The 20036-nt window shown below is 38.0% G+C and overlaps 1 protein-coding gene across 1 annotated transcript in view; it reads left to right on the top strand.

The window, feature by feature from the left end:
- Window positions 1-20036, top strand: part of COG5 (component of oligomeric golgi complex 5) — a 333141-nt gene that overhangs the window by 216066 nt on the left and 97039 nt on the right. The window lies entirely within an intron of this gene.

The raw sequence follows: 20036 nt of genomic DNA, 5'->3' as shown, positions 1-20036 counted from the left end.
TTAAATTTTATTCACAAACTTTTACTGAAAGTGCCTAGTATTTAACATTATTTAGTCACTGAAAACATAGGTTGAATCAACCAAACTCCCTCCCTCCCTCCCTACTTCTGTTTCTAAAGCAGTGTGCAGCAAGGCATTGGCCGTGGAAGAGGTTTTCCTGAAATGTGTGGCCAAACAGAACTTAAGGAGAAGGTTTATTTAGGGCTGATGTACTCCATGTACTCGGAGAATACTGCACATCTCCCTCCACTGTGCATCTGTGTTAGTGAGCTTTTTCTGAGATATAATTTATATACAGTAAAATTGACCAATTTTAAGCAAAAAATTCTATTAGTTTGGTTACATGTTTGTCAAAATTGTTGGCTTTTAATAAATTTATTTTTTTGTTTATTGCTTGTTCTCTTAAGTCTTAAGAGATCTTTATATATTCTAGACTCAAAGTTCTTTCTCAGAGGTGTGTTTTACAGACCTTGTGTGTGGTTTGCCTGTTCATTTTCTTAACAATATTTTCCAAATGACAACAGTTTTAATTTTGGTAAAGTCACATTTATCAATCTTTCTTTTATAATTTGTGGGGGGAATTTTTGATTTAAGAAATCTTTCTCTGATCAAGGCCAGAGCTATTTCCTCCTATATTTTATTCTAGAACTTTTACTAGGTTCATTTGTAGTTTATTTTTGAATACGATATATGGGTTAAGGTTCATTTCTTTGCATGTGGATCTAAAAGGGTATACTCTGCCTCTTCAAAAACCCTGGTGCTTTTGTTGAAAATTGTGTGATTATATATAAGTAAAACTTATAGACTCTGTTTTGTTCCATTTTTTTGCATGTCTACATTTGTATAAATACCATATGATTTTAATTACTATAGAGTAAGTTGTCCTATTTTATCTTCTTCATCAAAATAATTTTGCTTATTCTGTGTACTTCACATTTTCATAGATATTTCAGAATACAGTTGTTGTTCCTATAAAAATGCCTCCTGGGAGTTCGATTAGGATTGCCCTGACTCCATAGAGCAATTTGTGATGAATTGACGTTTAACCAATATGGAGTCTACTGGTCCACGTGTGTGCTGTATCTTACTGTCGACCTGGGTTTTTTACATTTTCTCTTATCAGTGTTGTATAGTTTTCAGTCTGCAGGTCGAGCAGATCTGTTCTTAAATTTATTATGATTTCATATCTTTTGAAGCTGTTATTAATATTGTTTTTAAAATTTACAATTGTCCATTGTTACAATATAAAAATACACTTGATTTTTTCATATACTGGCTTTGTATCCTTGACTTTGCTAACCTTACTTATTAGATCTAATAATTTTTGGAGATTTTAAAAAAGAATTTTCTATATTGATGATCATATGGTCTACAAATAAAGGCAGTTTACTTCTTTTCCAATCTAGCTTCCTTTTATTGTTTTTTTTCTTTAATACACTGGCTGATTCCTCCGATATAGTGTAGAATTGAAGTAGTTTTTACCTGTTTACCATCAGTTAATGTTTATAAAATCTTAACTGCATATTTTTCAATGATATCCTTAATCAGGATAAAGTTCCTTTCTATTTCTTGTTGTTTAAGAGTTTTTATTTGGAAAGTTGTTGATTTTTTTCAATGCTTTTCTGCATCCATTCAGATGATCAAATGGTTTTAGTTATATTAGTCTGTTAATATTATAAGTCACATTGATTTCATTCTTGGAGAAGCCACACATGATCGTGATGCATTATCCTCTTTATATGTTGTTGAGTTCAAATTGCTTAACAAAAGGTTTAAGGTGTTTTGATTCTGTATTTATGAGCTATTGATCTTTAGTTTTTTTGTAATGTCTTTTTGCAGTGTTAGTATCAGGGAAATGAAAACCTAAGAAATTATGTTGGGAAATATTCCATCCTTTTTAATTTTCTCAAGCAGCTTGTGTAGAATTGGTATTATTTTGTCCTTAAATCTTTGGTAGAATTCACCGAAGAAGTCACTTGGGCCTGAATTTTCTTTATGGTAAGGTTTTAACTACAATTTCAACTTTTTTCATAGGTACAGGATTATTTCATTTATTTGTTTTTTAAAATATATTTTATTGATCATGCTATTACTGTTGTCCCATTTCCCACCCCCCCCTTTACTCCCCTACGTCCTGCACACCCCCTTCCACCCAAATACCCCCCATTTAGTTCATGTCTAAATGGGTCATACATATAAGTTCCCTGGCTTCTATATTTCCTATACTATTTTTAACCTCCCCCTATTTTCTGCCTACCATTTATGCTACTTATTCCCTGTACCTTTTCCTCTTCTATCCCCCTCCCACTCCCCCACTGATGACCCTCCATGTGATCTCCATTTCTGTGATTCTATTCCTGTTCCAGTTGTCTGCTTAATTTGGTTTTGTTTTTGGGTTTTTGTTAGGTTCGGTTGTTAATACTTGTGAGTTGTTGTCATTTTACTGTTCATATTTATCTTTTTCTTAGATAAGTCCCTTTAATATTTCATATAATAAGGGCTTGGTTATGATGAACTCCTTTAACTTGACCTTCTCTGGGAAGCACTTTATCTGCCCTTCCATTCTAAATGATAGCTTTGCTGGATAGAGCAATCTTGGATGTAGGTACTTGCCTTTCCTGACTTCAAATATGTCTTTCCAACCCTTTCTTGCCTACAAGGTTTCTTTTGAAAAATCAGCTGATAGTCTTATGGGAACTTCTTTGTAGGTAACTGTCTCCATTTTTCTTGCTGCTTTTAAGATTCTCTCCTCATCTTTAATCTTGGGTAATGTAATTATGATGTGCCTTGTTATGTTCCTCCTTGGATCCAGCTACTTTGGGACTCCCTGAACTTCTTGGACTTCCTGAAATTCTATATCCTTTCCCAGATTGGAGAAGTTTTCCTTCATTATTTGTTCAAATAAGTTTTCAATTTCTTGCTCTTCCTCTTCTCCTTTTGGCACCCCCATGATTCAGATATTGGAACGTTTAAAGTTGTCCTGGAGGTTCCTCAGCCTCTCCTCATTTTTTTTGAATTCTTGTTTCTTTATTCTGTTCTGGTTGAATCTTTCTTTCTTCCTTCTGCTCCAAACCATTGTTTTGAGTTCAGGAGCCTTCGTGTCACTGTTGGTTCCCTGTACATTTTCCTTTATTTCAGTATTCATAGCCTTTGGTTTTTTCCTCTATTTTGCAACCATACTCAACCATTCAGTGAGCTTCCTGATTACCAGTGTTTTGAACTCAGCATCTGATACGTTGGCTATCTCTTCATCACTTAGTTGTATTTTTTTCTGGAGCTTTGATCTTTTCTTTCATTTGGGCCATTGTTTTTTTTGTCTCCATGAGCCTATTATGTAGTAAGGGGAGGAGCCTTAGGTGTTCACCAGGGTGGGGCAACCCAAGTTGTTGTGTTGTGCTGCTGTTGGTGGGGGAGGGGTCCGAGAGGGAACAGTGCAGCTTGCTCCACTCTCTGCTGGCTTTCAGTCACTTCTCTTACTACCCACAAACAAATTGGGCCTTTCTGGTGCTGATTCCTGGGTGGGTGGGCCTGTGTACATTCTAGGACCTTGTGGGTCTCTCCAACAAACTCTCCTGTGAGGCTGAGAGTTTCTCCCCCCTCACACATTTTTACAGTCAAAGGTTTTGAGGCTTTATTCTCCCATGCTGGGACCCTGGGTTGCACAGTCTGTCTCACTCCCCAGTTGTTCCTCCCAGTTTATCTGCACACAAATGTGAAACCACCCTCTCCGCCAGCCACCGCCTTGTTGTGAGTCCTCTCTGCCCTGGCTGTCAGTCTCCCTGCCTCCTACCCATCTGGATGAATGTTTCTTCTTTAACTCCTTGGTTGTTGGACTTCCATACAGTTCGATTTTCTGTCAGTTCTGGTTGTTTTTTCTTTTTCAATTTGTTGTCCATTTTTTGGTTGTGCGAGGAGGCACAGTGTGTCTACCTATGCCTTCCTCTTGGCAGAAATCTCATTTATTTGTACTTGAATGAGCTTTAGTAGTTTATGTCTTTCAAGGGATTTTTCCAGTTCATTGAAGTTTTCTCATTTATTGGCATAAAGTTGCTTTATGCATCCGTACTACCTTTCGAATGTCTGTGAAATCTGATGTGGTGTTCCATGTCTCATTCTTGGTGTCGTTAATTTGTTGTCTTTTCTCCTAATCATTATGACTCGAGGTTGATTAATTTTATTCATCTTCTCAGAAACCAATATTTGGTTACATTGATTTTTCTCTCTATTTTCTCTGTTTTCAATTTTATTGAATTCTGCTGTTATGTATATGATTTATTTTTACACTTTGATTTGTTCATTTTCTTGTTTATTAAGTGTATTTGAGATTATTAGCTTAAACCTTCCTTTTGTAATGTAAGTGTTCATGCTAAAGCTTTTTCTATAGGAAGTATTTTAGCTGCAAGCTATGGTCACACTATTTTTCCAAGCATATAAGAAAGGTAAAATAATAGTGAAATAACATCTGTATATCTATGTCTTTGATTCAATAATTGCTAAGTTTTCCAACTACATAAGCAGCTTGAAAGTTAAAATTCATGATTTTAGAAGGTAAATTTTAAAGTATTTAGATGTACTATGAGATAAACATAGCATTTTAGTAGTTTTCCACTTCATCTGTGAAAGTAATTGGTTTTCATAAGAACAATTGTCGTCATGAAGTTTTCTTCACATTGTAAGCCAATTATGTTTAATGGCATACAATTGCTAATGTACCAGTAAGAAAATACAAGAATAAATGTTCCCACAAAATATGTAAGATAATTACAAAATTTATTAAAACCTCAGTTTTTAGAGTAAAAGAAAGCAAATATTAAAGCTCATTTATGGCTGTTGCAGTGTAGCTGCTTTCGAGCATTCATTAAAAATGTATTTTATCACTTTAAAACCTAAAAATATCTTGGAGTTGTTATAGTCAGTATTTTATTTCTTGAATTACATTTAATTTGTATTTTGAATATTTCTACTCTCGATATGACACAAATGTACCACAAAATAGCCTTTAGCATACTTGCAAAATTTTAAACCTTTAGGTATTACACATTCCAATACTAGCGTGTAGCACATTTGATTTATCACATTTATAGTAGAAACTGTATAACGTAAACTTCATCCCAAGTCACACAAATATTCAGAGAGTGTAACTCTAGGGAGTGGGACTGGAATGGAAACTTTTACTTATCTGCTAATTTGGTCATTTGTGTCAATTCTGGGTCTGGATGATTGGATTTTCTTGTCATAGATATTTTTTCCTACTTTTTGCATGTCTTACAATTTTGATTGAGTATCGGACATAAATTTTGCTTTTTTTGGTACTGGATACTTTTATCTCTCTGTAACTACTATTCTTATTCTGGATACTGTCAAGTTACTTAGAAACATTTTGGTCCTATTGAGTCTTTTCTTTCTAGAAAGGAACCTGGGCAGTGTTTAGTCTGGGGCTAATTATTTCCCACTACTGAGGCCCAACTCTTCTAGGCACTTTACCAAGTACTGAATTTCAGGTTTTCCAGCCTGGCTTTTGGGAACAGGTACTCTTACCAGTTTTGTTTAACAGGTGTGTCTCTCTAAACCTTTGCAGAGTTTTTTCTCCCGACTCCGGAAATTTCCCTACATGCATCTGCTGATTAGTGTTTTACTGAATACTCAAGATGAACCATTTGCAGATTTCTGCATTTCTCTCTTTATGTAGCTCTCTCCTCTCTTGTATTCTGTCCTATGTACTCTAGGGCCTCTGTGTTCCTGGTCTCCAGGACAGTAGGAGTAGAAGGGTCTCTTCCCATTCTTTCTGCCAGAAGCAGGAGATGCCTGCTGGGAAATTAACTGTGGTGATGGTAGGGTTTACCTCATTTATTTTTTGTCTCTCAGGGAACACTGTCTTTATTTAGTGCATGATACTAAGGAACACTGTGTCTTTATTGCCTGATGTTAAGCGTGTTTTGGTTTTTTGATTGTTTTAGATAGAATGGTAACTCTGGTCCCTGTTACTCCATCTTGATCAAAGGCAGAAGTCCCTCACCTAGTTTTAAGAACAATGGTTAAAAGTGTACTCAATCAACTTCTGAGTTGGGGACCCAAACAAAGGTCCTTCTGCTTGCTAAGTGCGTGCGTCTCACACCAATGGAACGGGGTGGAGTCTGGTAAAGCAGAGCAGAAACTGTACTCTTTCATCAAGGAATGGAGGAGGGTGAACTCATGCTCTAAAAGCACCTTTTCCCTGAATTGGGGAGGTTCAGGAGCCTGCAAAGCATTCAGAGTATGTGGTGGGATCAGGGGCAGTGATAAGGGTGGAGAGTTCTTAGAAAAGGGCCAACAACTGGGCAAAGTTGGGGTATGCACAGTCCTGAAGGTTTGGTTTGCACATGGCACTAATTGTGCCTGGCAATGTGCGTTTCTCCCCCCAGACATGATTTTTAGTAAGGTAATGAAGACAAGTTCTTCAGAGGTGAAAGGGGGAGAGAGGGATTCTGCTTCTAGCAATCTGGAGCTGGCTGGTTCTGCAGGTGAGCTGCCTGCTTAAGCTGTCAGCAGATGCCATGGTTTACCTTTAGCAGTTTACCTTAGTTCCTGTAAGCAAGCATAGCTTGTGACATAGTTTAGATATTTGGGACCAGTAGGGTTTCCCAGGTGATAGCCCAGTGACAAAAGTGCATTTTAAAATATTATATGGTGTGTATGTATGCTTAATGGTACTGTCATTTACTTGTCTTCGGTCATCTGCTTTCTTACTTTTCTTAACTCTTACAAACCTTTGGCACTCTTTACACGACCCCCGTTTTCCTATTCTGCTCATTCTCAGTAGCCAATCTTATCTCCTGGGTCATCAGGACAGTTAATGTCTATGGGATGCTCCATCCCGCAGAGCTCTCCTGGCCACGGATGAGAATAAGTTGTCCTGACACAATCTGTTGTTCTGGTGGGAAAGAGGGTGGTGATTCCCTCTAGTGGAGAAAGCCCCAAGCCCTTCTCCAAAATGGCTTTTATTGGGATTGGATGTGCAGGGATATACAGCATACTTGCATAGCTCATCAATAAATGTCCAAAGGCTATAGTTATAAAAAACTGATATTATTTATAAATGACAATTGAAGAAACACAGAGATGTGCCTCAGGTCAGGGTCTGTTAGACATGCGTATCTCATGAGATAAGAATTTCACTCCTTATGCTTTGAACTTAAACATCTAGCATATACCAGCAGAGCTATAGCAAAGCAAAGCAAGCCTCAAAGGATACAATGTAGTCTTCAGGCCTGATTTCCCACAGTAACTGTCAGTGTTAGTATCAGGTAGTGCCTGCCACCTGCATTCCCGGCATTCCAGTCGAGACTTACAGGCAAGGCCTTGCTCGCTCGGGGCTACAGTCTCCAATACCACACAAAATGGTCCCCAACAAATGTCCTTAGGAAACTTTCACTGTCTTCTACCTTCCCTACAAAGAAAAGCCTTATTTCCTCCCTGAGGGCCTTGTTTTTCAAGGCCACCCACTTACTGGTGATGGCCTGCCCACTTGCTTGTCTACCCCATTATCTCAGCAACATCGTTCATACTTTTCTCTGTCTGGCATTTTACCTTTTAAAAAAATTTCTTCCTCTGAAATAGAAACCTATTCATGTTTCTGTAATCTAATAAAAACTGAAACAAGTAGAGAATTTCTCTTTAGCTACTATTTAATCTCTCCTTTTAATCCAAACTTCTTGTTTTTGTTTTCATACTGTTTATTTCTCAACTAGGTGTACTCTGTTTGTCTTCCACCATTTTATTGAAATTAATATAAGTAATGACCTACCTCTGATTACCAAAATCCAGTGTATGTTTTTCAATTCTTATCTTAATGGGACCTATCTGGCTTGTGTAGTCAAAGAAACTACTGAAAGGAAGTATAATATTTTTAAGCAAAAATCCCATTGAGCTCTGGCTGGTGTGGCTCAGTTGATTAGAACTTTATCCCGTAAACCAAAAGGCCACAGGTTTGATTCCTGGTCAGGGAACATGCCTGGGTTGCTGGTTCGGTTCCCAGCCAGGGCACATATGGAAGGCAACTGATATGTTTCTCTCTCACATTAATGTTTTTCTCCCCCTCTCTCTCCCTCTCTTCCCCTTTATTGATCTCTAAAATCAATAAGCATGTCCTTGGTTGAGAATTTTTAAAAATCCCGTTGATAGTTCATATTCAGAGTGGTCTGTTACTTCTATAGCATTATTACTTTAATAAGTACCTTTGGGATAACTCCAAAGTAAGTTTTCTGCAAAGCACCTTTCATTAACATTGCACATACAGTCCCTGATGTGTACTGTAGTACTTAAAATTACAGACAAAAATATTAAGGAAATTCAACCATCTGCAGAGTTGAAGATGCTACATAATGTAACAGATTGTCTTAGTGTTGCACAGGAGCCCCAAACCCAGGAGCTGCTTAAGTGTTCTTGATTTTCCAAAAAATAACCACCCGGTGCACTAGCAGGCATGGACATGCCATCCATACTCACTTTACAGGGGAGTGCACCAAGGGTGGCGGATTGGTGCCACAGAGACCACACCTCCTCCAGTCTGAGGCTCATTATAAGGGGTCCCAGACAAAGGAGGTATGTGTCCTGTGTGTGACTATAAACTACATTACCACAGTTTGTGAAAGGATCAAGAAGCAGTCACAGGACAAGAAGCCACTCCCAAAAGGAGATAAGGAGGGAGTTGCAATCCAGTCCTAAAACAGTACCCATCCCTTGTGGCCAGTTTGTCTCACCAGCCCTCGAGTCATGGGAGGGGGAAGGGCCATGTCCATTGACCCCACACTAAGTATTACTTGGGCAGAAAATATCTAAAGAGAAATTTTTCTGGTCAGGAACATGTTCTTTCTGATTACAATGCTCATGCTTAGAAAAAGAAAACCTCCCAGATACAATGAAATAGAATCCAGGGGTTTGACAAGCAATGAATTTACTTTACCAAAAATGGTTAGAGACCTGAACCTATCATCATGAAGATTTAAAATGTCCTCTATAGGAAATCTCCTTTAATTATCTGTGGGTGGTAGTTATTTCCAACATGATTTGAAGCTCTGTGTCTGTTATTTTTCTATTGTAGTTTCCAGATAATATTTGTTCACCAACCTGTTGGATTATAATACATATTTTTTTAAGTCTCAATGGAAACAAGCATAATAAACATTACCATTTTGAACTCTTTCGAATGAATACATAATTCTTTGTAGTCTGATGATTTTCCCAAAATATCTCATCGCTCTTACTTTGCTTTATTTTTTCCATATCTCTCATCATTTTCTAATATTTCACTTTATTATATCTGGACCCATTCCCCCTGCCACCACCACACGCTCACCCCACTAGAATGCAATCCCCTTAAGACACGTGATACTATTTTTATCGTAGCAGTATCCTTAATGACCCAAAGAGCACCTGATTCAAAGTAGGGCATCAATAAACTCTTGTTGAATGGAATGAAGGAAGGGAAAGGAGGAGGAACCAAGGAAGAAAAGATGTTAGTGCTTTTTAATAAAAGCTTAAGAACTTAACAAAGGAGGAGATGTTCATGGAAACAAAGGTCAGAACGATACAGTTGCGTGAAGGGGACCACGAGCCAAGGAAGTAGGCAGGTGGAAAAGTGAAGGAAAAACTCCCTAGAACCTTCAGAAGGAACACAGCTTTTCTCACACCCTGCTGTTGGCTCAGTGAGTCCAGATTTGTATCCTGTATTTCTAATCTTCAGAACTGCAAGATAATACATTTAAGTTGTTTTAAGCCGCCAAGTTTGTGGTAATTTGTTACAGCAAGTGTAGAAAACTAATACAGTAGGTGATAGAGTATGCATATGTTCTGCTTTGGATACTGCCAGTGTATGCCAGTGTTGTTATACCAATTTAAATTCCCAGCGCCAGTATCTGAGAGTTCATATCCTTGTCAGCACCTGGTATTTTCTGTGTTTTTGTTTTAGCTATTCTGGTGAACATTTAGTCAAATCATATTGTAGTTTTAATTTTTGTGTGATTAATGATACATATCCTTTATTTTCTATGGGCCATTTGGATATGCTCCTTTACAAAGTGTCTGTTTGTTTTCTGTAGAATTGTCTGCTGGTCGTATTGAGTTACAGGATTTTATTTACATATTCTGAAGTATTTTGTTGAGTTGTTTTTTTCTCCCTTGGGTATTCTAGTTGTACATAGACTTAGTCTATCCCTAACTCTCCCTTTTTCTTGGACATGCCTCTCCCAGGCTTTAGTTTTTAAATCCTCACCCAAGGACATGCTTATTGATTTTAGAGAGAGGTGAAGGGAGGGAGAGAGAGAGAGAGAAACACTGATATGAGAGGGGAATGTCAATCAGTTGCCTCTCGCACATGTCCTCCTGATCAGGGACCAAACCTGCAACCTTGGTTTGTGCCTTGTCCAGGAATGGAACCTGTCCAAGACCTTTTGGTGTACGGGATGACGTTCCCACCAACTGAGCCACGCCGGCCAGGGCCTCTCAGGTTTTTAATTAAGAAGTCAGAAGGTCTTTGTCTTCTCAGCCCTGTAGTACTGAGGTGGATCTAGCTCTGCCAACCACAGGTTTCCAGAGAAACTCTTCAGCCTCCCACCTCATGAAATTTCAGCACCATGTAAATGTCTTCATGGAAAGAAAGACCTGCCTGTGCTTGTGCCACATTTTCCCCCCAAACTGGTTCTTGTCTCCTAAGATACGTTTCCATAAATATGAAGGATATTTTACATCTGCTCTTGAAAGCTTTAGACCTAGTTTTCAGCTTCACTTGCAACTCCATAGATAAAGTAAATCTTCCATGGGAAACTTGGTTTGAGATTTCTTGAGTTTCAAAATTTTCAGTCCAATTCCGTGAACCACTAGAAGCTTTCCTAGATTTTCTCTTCTCTAGCAGAGGTTTTCTGCTTGGGCCAGCTTTAATTTTTAAATAGGTATGGCTTCTTTAATTGTTACAATGGGACCACTAGTCTGCCTCTACTCTTCTTCCCACATTACTCTCAGAATAGATTCCAAACATGATTTTTCTGGTCCTTTACTATCTCTTCAGCACTCATTTTTTTTTTACCCTAATTTTTCGTCTCTGTACTTGAGCTTTAGGTTTTGGACAAATCACTGTCTATCTTCTCAGTATTTACAAGTACCTGAAACACATATTTTAATCCTCCCATTCATCTGGACAACTCAGACTCGTCTTTCCAGTCTCAGTTTAGAAATGAAGTGTTTCAGACACCTCCATCCCATGCATTCAGAAATGGGTATGGCATCCTCTATCTGCTCCCAAACACTTTTGTATGCCCCCAATTTAGGACGTACCTCACTGCATTATAATGGCTCATCTCCTCGATTATCTGTATTTCCCACTTGGCTCCAGGTGAAGTTGCTCTCTGTGTAACTTGGTTCCGTATTATATTCCTATCACAGAGCACAGTGTCCAGGGTGCAATGCATAATAGGCATTCTGTTAAACTGGACCCCAAAGTGTTAAATTAATATTTAAAGGCTTTAAGAATTAGGTGGAAGTCTGAGGAGAAAACAAACTTTAAGAATAAAAGTGCTTCCATTAAAAAATTAGTAACAACATATAAGCTAACTAAGACCCTAATACAAAGTACCATTAGAACGACAATAGTCCTGGCCAGATAGCTCAGCTGGTTAGACCATCACCCAGATACCCCAAGGTTGTGAGTTCAATCCCTTGTCAGGGCACATACGAGACCAATGAATGTATAAATAAGTGAAACAACAAATCAGTGTTTCTTTCTCTTTCTTTCTCTCTCTCTCTCTCTCTCTCTCTCTTCCTTCTCTCTCTAAAATCAATAATTAAAATAAAAAAACAGTATATATAAATGATAAACAGGGACATGAAATGATGATGCAAGAATATTAGGACGATTATCATAAGATAATAGGATATCAAATAATTTTTACTTTTTCTCTTTTTTTGGTCCCCTCCCACTCCCCCACCCTAGCCATCCCCACCTTACTTTTTTCTTTATAACTTAATTTGATTCTTTGCAATAAGGATTTTATATCATTAGTTATAAAATATGAAACAGTTCTCATTGAGATAAAATAAGAAAGCAAACATAAGACTAAGAAATCCTCCACGAAGATTGGTGGAGTGGACAAATGAGTGGATCCAGTAGTTAAAGAAATGGATAAAGTGCTCAGAGTTGAACAGTAGAGTGAGATAGAAACAGTAAAAATCTCCAGCATATCTCACATATCAGGGTAAATTGGAATTGGATTAAAGAATTAAATGCACCCATAGCCAACATCATGTTCAGTGGGCAGAAACTAAAGGTGTTTCCTTAAGATCAGGAACAAGACAAGAATGTCCACTTTCACCACTCTTATTCAACACAGTACTGGAAGTCCTAGCCACAGCAATTAGACAAAAGAAAAAATAAAAGGCATCCAAATTGGAAAGGGAGAAGTAACGCTGATATTATTTGCAGATGACATGATGCTATATACAGAAAATCCTAAAGACTCCACCAAAAAACTTCTAGAACTGATAAATGAATTCAGTAAAGTAGCAGGATACAAAGTTATTACTCAGAAATCAGTGGCATTTTTACACCAATAATGAACTATCAGAAAGGAAAACTAAGAAAACAATCCCATTTGTAATCGCAACAAAAAAAATAAGGTACCTAGGAATAATAAATTTAATCAAGGATGTTAAAGGCCTCTACTTGGAAAATTATACTGAAAAAGAAGGAAATTGAAGAAGATACAAATAAGTGGAAGTATATGTTGTGTTCAAGGATAGGAAAAATTAACACCATTAAAAATGTTCATACTACCCAAAGCAATCTATAGATTCAATGTAATTCCTATTAAAATTCCAATGGCATATTTCACAAAACCACAACAAATATTCCAAAAATTTATATAGAATCACAAAAGACCCCAAATGGCCTCAGCAATCTTGAAAAAGAAGAACATAATCGGAGGTATCATACTACCTGATAACAAACTATACTACAAATCCATAGTAATCAAAACAGCATGGTACCGCATAAACACAGGCATATAGATCAGTGGAACAGAGTCCAGAAATAAATGAATGTCTTTATGATCAGTTAGTATTTCACAAAGGGGGCAAAGCATACAATGGGGTAGAGATACTCTAGCCAATAAATGGTGTTGGGAAAATTGGACAGATACATACAAAAAATGAAGGTACACCACCAACTTATATCACACACAAGAATAATCTCAAAATAGATTAAAGTCTTAAATGTAAGATTCAAAACCATAAAACTCCTAGAGGAAAACATAGGCAGTAAAATCTCAGACGTTTCTTGTAGCAACATTTTTTTCTGATATATCCTCAGGCAAGGGAAACAAAATAAAAAATCAATAGGACTACATCAAACTAAACAGTTTTTACACAGCAAAAGAAACCATCAACAAAATTAAAAGACAGCCCTGGCTGGTGTGGCTCAGTGGATCAAGTGCCAGCCTGAGAAACAAAGGGTCACTGGTTCCATTCCCAGTCAGGGCACATGCCTGGGTTGCAGGGCAGGTCCCCAGTAGAGGGCTGAGAGGCAACTACATCTTGATGTTCCTCTCTCTCTTTCTCCCTCTCTTCCCCCTTCTCTAAAAATTAATTAATTAATTAATTAATTAAATAAAAAGACAATCCACTGAATGGGAGACCATATTTGCCAATGATATATCTCATAAGAAGACCATACTTGTCAATGACATATCCAGATTTTATAAAGAACTCAAAAACTTCAACCCAAACAAACAAACAAATAATCCAATTTAAAAATGGGCTAAGGACCTGAATAGACACTTATCCAAAGAGGACATACAAATGGCCAATAGACATGTGAAAAATATGCTCAACATCACTAACTACCAGAGAAATGTAAATTGAGGCCACAATGAGATAAGTGAAGTAAGCCAGTCAGAGAAAGATAAATACCAAATGATTTCACTTATAACTCATATGTGGAATCTAATAAAGAAAATAAATAAACAAAGTAGAAACAGACTCATAGATACAGAAAACAGACTGGCAGCTCTTGTTGGAGGGGGTGAGATTGAGGACTGGTTTATGAAATAGGTGAAGGGATTAAGCAAAAAATCATAAAAGATAATTAAATGTAAACTATTAAAACATTCAAAGGCTAGAATTAAACATAAGTGAGTAAGCTAAGAATTGGGAAAGCTTCTCTAACAGTTTTATGTCCAGAATCAATGAATAAAAGACTGGTAGTTCATTATATTAAAAATTTTACATGTCAAGACAAGCATAATCAAAATAAAAAGACAACGCAAACTAGAACAACATCTATAATGTACACCAAAGAAAAGGAGTTAGTAATCCTTATGTATAAAAAGCTGAGAAGAAAAAGGCAAACAACCTTAAAGAAAAGATGTAGATATCTTTTTTTGATATACTTATTGATTATGCTATTACAGTTGTCCCATTTCCGCCCCTTCACTCAACTCCATCCTACCCACCCCGTCCCTCCCACATTCCCCCCCTATAGTTCATGTCCATGAATCATACATATAAGTTCTTTGGCTTCCACATTTCCTACACTATTCTTACCCTCCCCCTGTCTATTTTCCACCTATCATTTATGCTATTTATTCTCTGTACCTTTCCCCCCCTCTCCCCCTCCCAATCCCCTATTGATAACCCTCCATGTGATCTCCATTTCTGTGGTTCTGTTTCTGTTCTAGTTGTTTGCTTAGTTTTCTTTTGGTTTTGTTTTAGGTGTGTTTGTTAATAACTGTGAGTTTGCTGTCATTTTTACGGTTCATTATTTTTTATCTTCTTTTTCTTAGATAAGTCCCTTTCACATTTCATATAATAATGGCTTGGTGATGATGAACTCCTTTAACTTGATCTTATCTGAGAAGCACTTTATCTGCCCTTTCATTCTAAATGATAGCTTTGCTGGATACAATAATCTTGGATGTAGGCCCTTGCCTTTCATGACTTGGAATACTTCTTGCCAGCCCCTTCTTGCCTGTAAGGTGTCTTTTGAGAAATCAGCTGACAGTCTTATGGGAACCCCTTTGTAGGTAACTGTGTCCTATTCTCTTGCTGCTTCTAAGATTCTCTCCTTCTGTGTAATCTTATGTAATCTAATGATGATGTGCTTTGGTGTGTTCCTCCTTGGGTCCAGCTTCTTTGGGACTGTCTGAGTTTCCTGGACTTCCTGGAAGTCTATTTCCTTTGCCAGATTAGGGAAGTTCTCCTTCATTATTTGTTCAAATAAGTTTTCAATTTTTTGTTCTTCCTCTTCTCCTTCTGGCACCCCTATAATTCGGATGTTGGAACGTTTCCAGATGTCCTGGAGGTTCCTAAGCCTCTCCTTACTTTTCTGAATTCTTGTTTCTTCCTTCTTTTCTGGTTGGATGTTTCTTTCTTCCGTCTGGTTCACACCGTTGATTTGAGTCCCAGTTTCCTTCACATCACTATTGGTTCCCTGTACATTTTCCTTTGTCTCTCTTAGCATAGCCTTCATTTTTTCATCTACTTTGCGACCTAATTCAACCAATTCTCTGAGCATCCTAATTACCAGTGTTTTGAACTGTGCATCTGATAGGTTGGCTATCTCTTCCTCGCTTAGTTGTATTTTTTCTGGAGCTTTGAAGTGTTCTGACATTCGGACCTTTTTTTTGTTTTGTCTTGGTGCATCTGTTACTTTAAGGGGCGGAGCCTTAGGTGTTCACCCGGGCGGGGTAACGCTGGTTGCTGCGCTGTGAGGCTGTATGTGGGGGATGGGCCGAGAGGGAGCAATGGCGCCCGCCTCACTCTCCTCCGGATTTCAATCTTTCACTCTGCTACCCACAATCAAACTGGGCCCCTCTGTTGCTGGTTCCCGAGTGGGTGGGCTTGTTCACACTCCAGGCCCCTGTGGGTCTCTCCAACGACCTCTCCTATGAGGCTGGGAGTCTCTCCTGCTGCCACCGCAACCGCCATAGGCGCTTTCAATCAGAGGTCTGAGGCTTTATTCCCGCCCGCCCGCCCCCCCCCCCCCCCCCCCCCCCCCCCCCCCCGCACTGGAGCCCTGGGTTGCGCGGTCTGCTTCACTCCCTGCAGTTGGTCCCAGTTTATCTGTGCGCAAGTGTGGGGCAGCAGGGTACTACCCGCTGCTCTGCCTGCCCCTTTCTCTTCCACTGTGATTCCGGCCCTCTCAGTTTATCTGTGCGCGAATGTGGGGCCGCAGGGTCTGCTAGTGGTCAGACTGCCTGCCCTGTTTGTCCCACACTCCGCCAGTCTTGGTCCCGCCACAGCCACGCGAGTCCTCTCCACCCCAGCTGCCTGTCTCCACCCCTCCTACCGGTCTGGATGTATGTTTCTTTTTATCTACTTGGTGTCGGACTTCCTTGCTGTTCGATTTTCTGTCAGTTCTGGTTGTGCAAGGAAGCGTAGTGTGTCTACCTACACCGCCATCTTGGTTCTCCCAGATATCTCTTTAAGTATTTGAAAAGATGCTCAATGTCATGCATAAATAGAGAAATGAAAAATAAAAGTACATAGAGACACCATTTCTTATCTATAAAATTAGCAAAAAATGAAAAAAATTTCAAACCACACTCTCTTGGCAAGTGTATGGGATATGGGGAAATGGTCACTCACACAGTTAATTAGCATATAAACCTTATGGAGGAAAATTATATAGGCATTTGGTTTTTTACTCAGGATTTATTCCATAGATGCACTAGCAAATATATGAAAAGACATATTTACAAGGCTATTAACTGCATCATCATTTGGAATAGAAAAAAACTAGAAACACTCAAATGTTCATCACTAGGGGATTAGTTAAACTACAGTGTATCCATAGAATGGAGTGCTGTGCAGCTATAAAAAGGAATGAGGAATTTAACAAAAAAGGAATAAGGAATATCTTTATATACTACTATAGAGCAATCTTGAAGAAATATTAAGTTTAAAAAAGAAAGTTGAGAAATGTATACAGCATGCTGTTGTTTACCTAGGAAAGGGCATAGCATCAATACATGTACATTTTTGCTTATAATTTTAAGAAGTGGAAGGATAAACCCTAAACTCCAGAAAAATGCTTACCAATAGCGGGGGGCAGGAGGGTGCATGTGAAGAATACATTGAAGAGAACAGGTATACAAAGTAGAATTATTTAAATATATTTTGTTGTGTAGATTTAACTTTGAAATCATGTAGATATTTTATATAGTCATAAAACAAAAGTGAAATGAAAGAAGAAATTACTAAAAGTCAAAAGTAAAAAGGCAAATCTTAATGTAAGTGTGTGTCTAATTGGTGTTATAACCACATAGAGAGGAACTTCTTCATTTGACTTTTTAGTTATTTAACTGCTTTATTAAAACACAGTAATTTGTTTTTGTAGCCCTACTGGGATATATGTCAAGGACAAGATCTTCCAAAAACCCCATGAACCCTTTTCAATAGTCATGTTATGGATGGCATCATCATCATCATCATCATCAGACCACTGTGTATGTAGTGGGGGATAAACTAAATGAATAATTATGTTGGCATCATAGTGAATCAGGATTTTCAACATGGGAGGAAAAAGTATAAAATGAGATCACTTGAGTAGGTGTTTTTTTTCTTTGAAAATATATAATTTGATTACCATACATTTTATGTCTCTGTCCACTGAAAAGGCCTAGAAATAGTGACCATTTAAACAGTACTAAACTCCTCTTATACACATGTTGTGGTTTTTAACATGATTTCCCATTAAAAGGAACCAGGGATCCTTGAAGAAATGACTGATTCTGGGTTTGGGCCAGGAAATGTGCAGGACAGTTCTGTAACCCTGTGCACCTAAAAGCAAGGAAGATACCAAAAACTATTAGGGTTGTATTTAAAGGACCAAGGAAGCAATTTGAGTAGATATCTACTAAATGTGGAATAAGTTTAGCATCAATAGAATAACAATCAAAAGGGATTGAAACCCATAAAATATTCCTAAATCCCTGAGTTCATACTGAAACACTTGGTGGTTACCCCTGATGAGTGGTTACATGGAACTTACTTCTTACTTTGAAAAATGGTTATTACAGGGAAAAATATCAAACTTTTTTTCTGCCTTTCCTGTACAAATGATATCTCAAATAAACCAAATAATTGATGGCAGAAGTATCTATTTATAAAAGTATTGCCTGTAATAAATGCACAAAGAATTTTAAAACTTATTTATTTTGAAATCTCCTAGTAGATCTAGTCAGTGATTATTAATGACTGCGAATATAAAAACACAAACAGTACACAAGTTCAGACACTGCATATTACTAGTCTTGTCAGAAATTATAAACCAGGAATCTGATCACAACCGCTCATCTATCACAGGGGTAGGTAGTACAGTCGGTTCGAGCATTGTCCTGAAACACTAGGGTTGTGGGTTTGATACCCAGTCAAGGCACATACAAGAATTAACCAATAAATGCATAAATAATTGGAACAGCAAATCAATTTCTTTCTTTCTCTCTTTCTCTCTCCCTCTACCCCCTCCCACGCTCATAAATATAGAATCACTTGGAGAATGTTGTAAAATCCCAAATCCTTGGCTGCAATTACATTAAAGTCTCTGAGGGCTAAATCTAAGCATCAAGATGGGCAGCCAAAGTTGAAATGCACTATTTTAGATCCAACTGATAATTTACGGAAAATACTGGGATCAGATGGGTACAATCAGCGAAATCTAGATTGTGGGAAAATGTAGGATATATGACCCAGTTTCTCAAAGAATTAAAAGTAATAAAAAGAAACTATAAATCAGGCTTGATGATATATCTGCTAATTATAATATGTGGACTATTTATGGGTACTAAATCAAACAAACCATTAAAAAATCACTAGTCAATCAGGCAAATGTGAGCACTGATTGTTATTGTAAAGTGTGATAAAAGCATTGTTATTTTTTAATAGTCTTTACTTATTAGAGATGCATGCTGAAATATTTATGAATGAAATTATAACCACTGAACCAGTTCAAATTGGTCCTATCCTGTTTCTAACAAGATACTAAGTTTGTGTTTCAAAGACAACAGACCAAAAACACAAGTTATGCAGCCAAAAAAGGTGCAAAGGTGAGAATTTTGGCCTCCAGTTACACCAGGAACCAAAGTCTCTCTCCCTTTGACAGAACCAAAACATAGGAGCATGACCAGAACTTGAACACAGGAACCCTTTCAGAAGCAACTGGTCCATTGTCCAGGAAGATCTGGTGCTAAAGTCCCTTCCTACAGCTTGCCACAAATGGTCTAATTCCAAAGCTCTGCCAATGAAACCTGTCCCACCAGTGCTTCCACATACCAACCCACCTCATCCTTCCCTAACCCCTTCAATTCCACCCCAAATTCTTGATTAGAGAGACAGATTTGAGTTTTGCCTCCTATCTCCTGGCCTCTCAGCCTGGCAAGAAAGCTTTGTCTTTTCTCAGAAGCCAGTGTGATAGTATTGTCTTCTGTGTGCATTGGGCAACAAGCCCTTGCTCCATAACAAAATGTATTGATGTCTGTGATTTGCTCCAGAGTAGCTGGTAGTGCCCTGGCCAGTATGGCTCAGTTGGTTGGGAGTTGTCCCACAAACCAAAAGGTTGTGGGTTCAATTCTCCATCGGGGCACCTGCCTGGGTTGCAAGTTTGGTCCCTGGATGGAGCTTGTGCAGGAGCCAACCAATCAGTTTTTCTCTCTCACATCAGTGTTTCTCTCCCTTTCTTTCTCCCTCCCTTCCCCTCTCCCTTAAAATAAATAAATAATCTTTATTTTTAAAAAGAAAATATTTACTTAATTTCAACTATTTCAGGCATTGTGCTGAGTACCAAATATGCATTGAAGAAGACAAGCATTGTTCTTGTCCTAATGGAGTTTACAGTGAAGTAGGGAAAACTGTCTTTAGGCAAATATAATTAGAAATTGCGGTGAATGCCAAGAAGGCAAAGAACAGATTGTTTATGAAAGTAACCAAAGGAATAGGGTTTGGCTAGCCTGCCAAAGTTTGCTGAATGTTGTCAGAAGACAGTAGACTCCTGAATCAGAGCAAAAGGAGCACAA

Source organism: Desmodus rotundus, chromosome 6 (genome assembly GCF_022682495.2).
Source record: "Desmodus rotundus isolate HL8 chromosome 6, HLdesRot8A.1, whole genome shotgun sequence".
NCBI classification, from domain to species: Eukaryota; Metazoa; Chordata; class Mammalia; order Chiroptera; family Phyllostomidae; genus Desmodus; species Desmodus rotundus.
This window is presented reverse-complemented; position numbering and strand designations above follow the sequence as displayed.